This window comes from Episyrphus balteatus, chromosome 3 (genome assembly GCF_945859705.1).
Source record: "Episyrphus balteatus chromosome 3, idEpiBalt1.1, whole genome shotgun sequence".
In the NCBI taxonomy this organism is placed as follows: domain Eukaryota; kingdom Metazoa; phylum Arthropoda; class Insecta; order Diptera; family Syrphidae; genus Episyrphus; species Episyrphus balteatus.
In genome coordinates, this window is record NC_079136.1 from 126,051,801 (window position 1) to 126,058,689 (window position 6,889).

Here is a 6,889-nt window from a genome sequence, read left to right on the forward strand (position 1 = left end):
ATTTGAGTCCACATAATTTTTTTTTTTTTTTATTAAAAAAGGTTTTTTTTTAGAAAAAACAACTATTTTAACTGCAGCAATTTTTTTTTATTCAGAAGCTTTAATACAGTTCTAAAATAAATCAAAAATACATTAAAAAAAAATCATTTTTGGATTTGAAAAACTGATTTTTTTTTAGAAAAATTTAATTATTTAAAATTTTGTTTTTAATGTTAAGCGAAAAATAATTGCTACAAAATGGCATACTAAATTTAGAAAAAAATCAAAAAAAAAATTTTATTTCGGTATACAAAATAATTTTTTTTACTAAAAATGCATCTTAATAAAAGAAATCAAATTGTATTTGTGATCCAAAAAAAGTAGGTTTTTTGGATCTCAAATACATTAAAGATTCATGTATTATACGAAACGTATATATTATAATTTTTTTTATAATTATTATTCATAATAAATTTGATAAATAAAAAGTTTTACAAAAGCCTAAGCCACTTAAACTCTAAGAACAAGTTCATGCGACTAAGTCGTGCATTTTATTTATTCAAAAGTTAGCAATTTTGCAACTGAAAATTTAAATTGTTTTGAGTGTGTGCTGGTAAAAGACTCTTCTAGTAGGATCATAGCCAAATTTTTGTGTTTCCAATAAGCAATTAAAAGCAATTTTCTCAACATGCGGTTAGTAGTCAGAAAATGTAACGAGCCATTTTAGTTTGATCTTTCAGTTTTGGATTCAGCATTTCAAACATAGCTTTGCGTTTTCCTTTTTAACTATATCGATGTCTTGTTCAGTTATATCCTCGGTAAAGATAACACTTTGAATATATTAAACACCCATCCATCAAAGCTATTGAGTAATTCAGCATTTTTCAGAGGAAAAACAAAAGTGTCTATATTTCACAAAACAATTTTTTTTGGGCGTCTATCATTTTTCACACTTTATAACAATGAATTCTAGATAGATAGCGTGAAAAACTTATTATTATTAATTATTAGATCAGTTTTTTTTTTAAATTTTTAAACGTAATCTTAAATTGGTTCACTATGGCGAATGCGCAACTTTTTTTTTTTAATTTTTCTAAACAAGTTGAGCTGTTTTGCATTCTCTCTTTTTTGTTGTGATATCATTTTTTCGTTTCAGATTTTACATATACTGAAACCTTTTTCAACATTCTTCAAATAGATAACATCATTTTTGAACTTGTATCGCAATTGCAGTTATTAAACAACAACGGAAATTAGCCCATTACAAATTGTTAAATGTATTAAATGTATTTCCTTTTTACACATTACACCACATAACCTAGGTAAATATATATATTTTTTTTTAATTGCTCTTTTAAATTGTTCCAAAGTTAAATTTTATAAAAGAATTTATCTTGTGTAAAAGTTAAATGCCACCTTTGAGCCCTTAAACACCTGTGTGTTATTATAAAATATTAATATTTTACTTTTCATTTAATGGAATAATATTTAATCCTTTGAACTTTAAACCACAAAAATGCAAACACATGCGACTTAATGGGGCATTTATTATTTATTTATTATTTTAATATTAAAGCCACTATACAATAAGAACTGCCTTTATAAATATTTTTTTTTGTTTTTGTTTGTTTTTTGTTTTAATTAAAAACACAAAGTCAGCTTGTGACAATAATAAAAGTATACTTGTTGGCTTGTGGCAGTTGGCATGAATCTTTATGCGCTTTGATGTGGTCGTTGCTAATAGTGAGAAAAGATTGTACCAAGTAAGAGGGTATTTATTTTTCTTCTTTTGTCTAGGAAGAAATTTTTCCTGTGAAACATAAATAGAATGTAATTATTAGAATAAGGAGTAATTTTCATTTAAAGGATGCAACAGTCATGTTTTGTTAGAATTATTCCTTTTAATTTTCATCAAGTTTTTTCTTAGAATTTTATATTAAAAATTAAAAACATGTGGAAAACACCCGAAGTATGAATATTTAAAACAATGTTTGCAATTTGGACAATATTATAGTGATATTTGATATTTGTTGGATAGATAAATTGTTTTGATCTAAAATGTGTGTATAAAATTAAAAAAAAAAAAATAAAAAAGTGTCACACTTTGCCAAACGCCATTAAATATGGCTAAGAAAGTTTTAATCTTGAGGTTTTTCATGGTCATGGGCACCTAAATACTGAATAAATGAGCAAGAATAACTTTTCTGTCACTTTTAAAAAAGGTATACATTACTACTTTTTTTTTTAATTTATAGATATGGAGGTTTTTGTAAACATAAAAAACAATTTCCAGCCTTTTTGTTCCTTTTCGACTTTTTGTCTATAACTTGTACCAAAGCAAAACGAATTCTTTAAAAAATTTAAAATAAGATACTGTAAAAAGTACGAACAAAAACTATTAAACAAATGAAAAAAAAAAAACACAGTACGTATAGATAGAATGCATATAAAGGAGAAAAGACGATATTTTACATTTGAGCTAAATGGGGAAGACAAGCAGAGGCGACTTAAATTGGATAAATAATTTTAATGGCCGATATTACGAGGCATTTTTTTAAATGGTCAAACCCTTCTTTTTTAATTAAACGGTCACATTTTTTTTTATTTTCAAACATTTCACATCATGATTAAAATAAAAAAAAAATCAAGAGTACGATAACTCAATCGTCCAAAATAGTAGCGGGTTCTTATAGAGAATTTTGTTGTTAAGCTTATTATTACATAAAATTATTTTTATTTAGAGCCAATTTTTCAATCTTCTAATAAACAGTCAGTTAACTGTTCGACGAATAAAGTTATTAGGCTCATAAACAATCAGATAAAAACATTGAATTTTTCAATCAAGAATAATTTATTCTACAGAATAACAAAAACAAATTGTCAAATTCAAAAATATTTAAAATTAAACGTCATTTTTATTCATGATTGTTTTTGTTTTCTTGTGTTCCACTGTATTTTTTTTTTAAATTCTTTCAAAACAGCTTTGACAACTGACACAATATTTTTGTTGAGATTATTCCTTAGAATAATTTTTATTCGTCTCTGAAAGAAGCAGATAGTTTTATTCATAGGAATAAGGTATATCTGCTTGTTGAAAAATTGATTTTTTCTCTATCCTTAGGAATAACTACTAACTGACTGTTTAACTGACTATTGAAAAATTGGCCCTTATTATTATTTAAATTTAATTTGTTCAAAAGTTTGACCGTTTGAATTTATACAAACACTATAGCTCATAACACAAGACATATTTCACAAAATATTTTGATTTTCTAAGAATAAAGTTCGAAAAACTTTAATTTTAACCTTAGTTCAAATTCAATATATTTACTTGCTCTAAAGGGCAAGTATTGGTGCATGCTAAAAAAAAAATCGAGGCTTAATCTTAATCAAAAGTAACATTACGTTGGTGGAGAAGTTCGGAAAAAATAAAAATTCGATTTTTGATTTCGACCATATAGAGTGATTATCGGGACACTGTGGCGCCACAGTGGGGAAAAGGCGGAAAAAACCCAACTTTCGGAAGTACGATTTATTTTGATACTGCACGTGTTTCTAACAGTAAATTAGTTGAAGAATCAGAAAATGAAAACTGTTTTTCAAAAAAAAAAAAATTGTGGGCCTGGAGATTATCGCTCAAAGTTGAAAAATAGTGAAAACTGATAAAAATACAAGTAGTTTCAAAATTATCTATTTACCGTTTGGTTTGAACCAACTTTTTTTGTAAATAGGATTAAAATAAATTGACAAACAATATGGTACATTAGTTAAGCGAAAAAGAATTGAATACGATTTTTTTTTGACAAAAAACATTCCATTTTAGTGACTTTTTATGTTCACATAAGGTTTTAACTACTTCCTCTGTTTGCCTCTGTTGGTGGATAGGTTTCGTTAGATAGATGTTAAATCTCAGCAATAGTTTTCAAAAAAAATCTCACCCGAAGACGTCCGTATTCGGTTTTTATAGCAATTTCAATCTGAAAAAGTCATTCAAAAAAGCAAAAAAAAAAAAAAATAAGGCAAACAAAAATAAGCAGCTATTTTCACCAGACAAATCTTTCTAAATGTATCTTGGTATGCTGAATCTGAATGTGAAGTCCGTTTTGCGAAACAACCCAAAATTTTTGATAAGATTGCAAAAAAAAATTTTAAACCCACAATTTTAAAGTTTTTCCCAATTTAGTCGCTGTTGGGATCAGGAGTTTGTGTTAATGAAACCTGCATTGCACATTTACCTATTAAAACAAATTTTTTTTTCACGAAGCCACTTTTTTTACTTTATTTATAACTATCGGAATCGGAATACAGTAAAAATGGTTATTTGAAGCCTCTCTTATATCTTTAGTTCCACTTGTCTCCAAAAAAAGATAGAATGATTTGATGGAATGTTCCTCTAATTGAAGGAAAAGTTTAGGCTTGGTTTAAATTTTAGAACTAACCAAGGAAAAAAAAAGTTTCCAAAAAAGTTAAATTTTGAAAAAAATGTCATACCTACCGTTTTTGGATATTTTTCCTTTTTTGAAAATTTTTGATTTTTTTTTTTGATTTATGTAAAATTTAAACGGTATTTATTAATAAAATGTTCAAATAAACTCAAAAGAATTTGATTTTTCTAGTAAAAAAGTGATTGGAAGTTAGTCATTTACAGCTGCAAAAACTTGATTTCAGATTTTTTAATATAATTTTTTTCTGAGTGGACGTGGCAATGGGTGGTCATTGATGTATACAGAGAAAAATATGACCCGCTAAAAACTAACAGATTGCCATATTGTTTTACCGTCCATACATTTCATGAGGAAATCTTATTAAAATCAACGATTAATAAGGTTTTTTTAAGGAGATTTCTTATTATTTTTATAGAGAAAATCTTATTAAAATTTGACTGAAAAGTTTATTTTTTTTTGCAACTTAGCACTAGAACAAAAATCGCGATCAATATTTTCATGGCAGCTTGGTTCAGGTGGTAAGGTGGGCGACAAATGATTTGAAGTCTCCAGTTCGATTCCCAGCCTGGTCATCGTTTTTTTTATTTTTTTGCAGATTTTAAAAGGTTTCCTTCTTGGATGAAAACCATAGAGAAATCTTATTGTTTTTGTTCTATTTTATGTGGTCTATTTTTCTCTAGGTTTGTCTTGCTATGAGCTACCTTTCCTGCAAATTTCAATGAAAATTGGTTCAGTAGTTTAGTCTTAATTGAGTTTTTTCCGGTCTCCCATACAAGGTGCCCCACTGTGTGTGGCATATTCCTAACTTTTTTTTTGTTTTGATCTACATATTTTTTTTATTTGCTTCTGAAAACTTAACATTAAGAATTCATTAATATGGGTTTTCTTACATATTGATTCTTTGAACTAAAAGAGCATAGAGCAAGTTTGTGAGATACAGACGCGCATCTTATTTTTTTTTTTTCATTTTCTTTAAATGATAAGCAAAAAGTGTGAGATCAAAATATATTCACTTAAAAATATTGAATATTTTATGTCAAAGATTTGGCACTCTCGAGATACTGCTTCAAAAGATAAAAAAGTACTCGAATTTCGTTAAATGATTAATGGGAAAATTAAATTAAAAATTTTTTTTTTAAAACTCTTTCCTTGCAAAGTTCTTCACACGTGCCCCACTCATGACAAAAAGTAATCCAGCCCGTGACATTACCAACTCATTTTTGTATGTAGAATCAATTATTTTTAAATTCTCTACGAATGTTAAGTTAGTTAAAGAATTAAAATAAAAAATTGAAATATACTCGGAGAGATTCTGGAAAAACATAACCTACCTCAATAAACAATAGAAATACCATATTTATTTTTCAAAAATAATTAATAAATTAGGTAATTAACAAATTTTAATGTTGGTATAGATAAGAATTTGAAAGAGAAACTATAAATCTATTGCGAAATACATATACTTCTAAAGTATTGTTTGTAGTTAAATTTTTTTTTTAAATTTTTTCAAAGAAAACCATTATACTACTTTAAAATTAGTTCTAAGGTTAAAAATTTTTATAAGAAACTGTATTTTTTTTTTGCAAATGTCGGGTTGATGGGGACTGCTTGCAAACCCGCTTTTAAAAGCGAATCAGTTTTTTTTTACTTGAATTTTTGCACTTTTTATAATATGATTCAATAAATGCCAAACTTTTTGCATGGCAAAGATAACAAAATATCCAAAACTAACGAATATGACTTATTATTCAAGTTGTCAGCTCATAAATAAGCCATAAGTTAAAGTTACTACTAAAAAACAGTACCTAATTTAGTTAGGCTCAAGGTTTGGGGCTCAAGAATCAAATTTAATCCGGGCACCGGATGTAAAGAATTTAGACCCCCATACAAAGCCCACCTTCTCTCTAGAACAAACTCATGGTAACACACAGAAAAAGACCTCTGATCAATGCAACGAGCGTGTTATAAACACTTTTTTATATAGTTTTGCATGTAGTGTATCAAATTTACTCTGGCCAAAAGTAAAAACAAAAATAACAAAAAAATAGTTTCGTGTTCCAAACACGCCAAGTTGAATGAGTTATTACAAAGCAAAATTATAATGTTTTTTTTTTTTTTTTCTTTAACCTTTAAGTTAAATATGTAGTAGACACCTCATGAAGGAGCAACAATTGTTTCAATACAAAAAAAAAAAAAATCTTATAAAAATCATTACAAAAAATACTTACATATAATTTGTCAATCTTTTTTTAATAAAACTTCATCATCTCTGATTTTTTACTCAACTCGTATCTGTGTGTCTTGTATCGGTGGTTTTATGTTGATGATTTTTTTTTTTTTTTAATTATAATTTTTGTTTTTTTATTTAAATATAGAGAAAGACAGAGTTAACAATTTATTTATTTTCTTTTCTTATATAACTAAACACAAATAATTTCATACATATTTTTTTCATTTATATTTTT

General features: G+C 26.6%; 1 long non-coding RNA gene across 1 annotated transcript in view; it reads right to left on the minus strand.

Moving 5' to 3' along the window:
* The window catches only part of LOC129916849 (uncharacterized), an 85,973-nt gene extending 79,084 nt beyond the window's left edge, over positions 1-6,889 (minus strand). The window contains exon 1 of the long non-coding RNA XR_008772554.1: positions 6,653-6,889. This is a non-coding gene — a long non-coding RNA (uncharacterized LOC129916849). The remainder of the gene's footprint in view (positions 1-6,652) is intronic.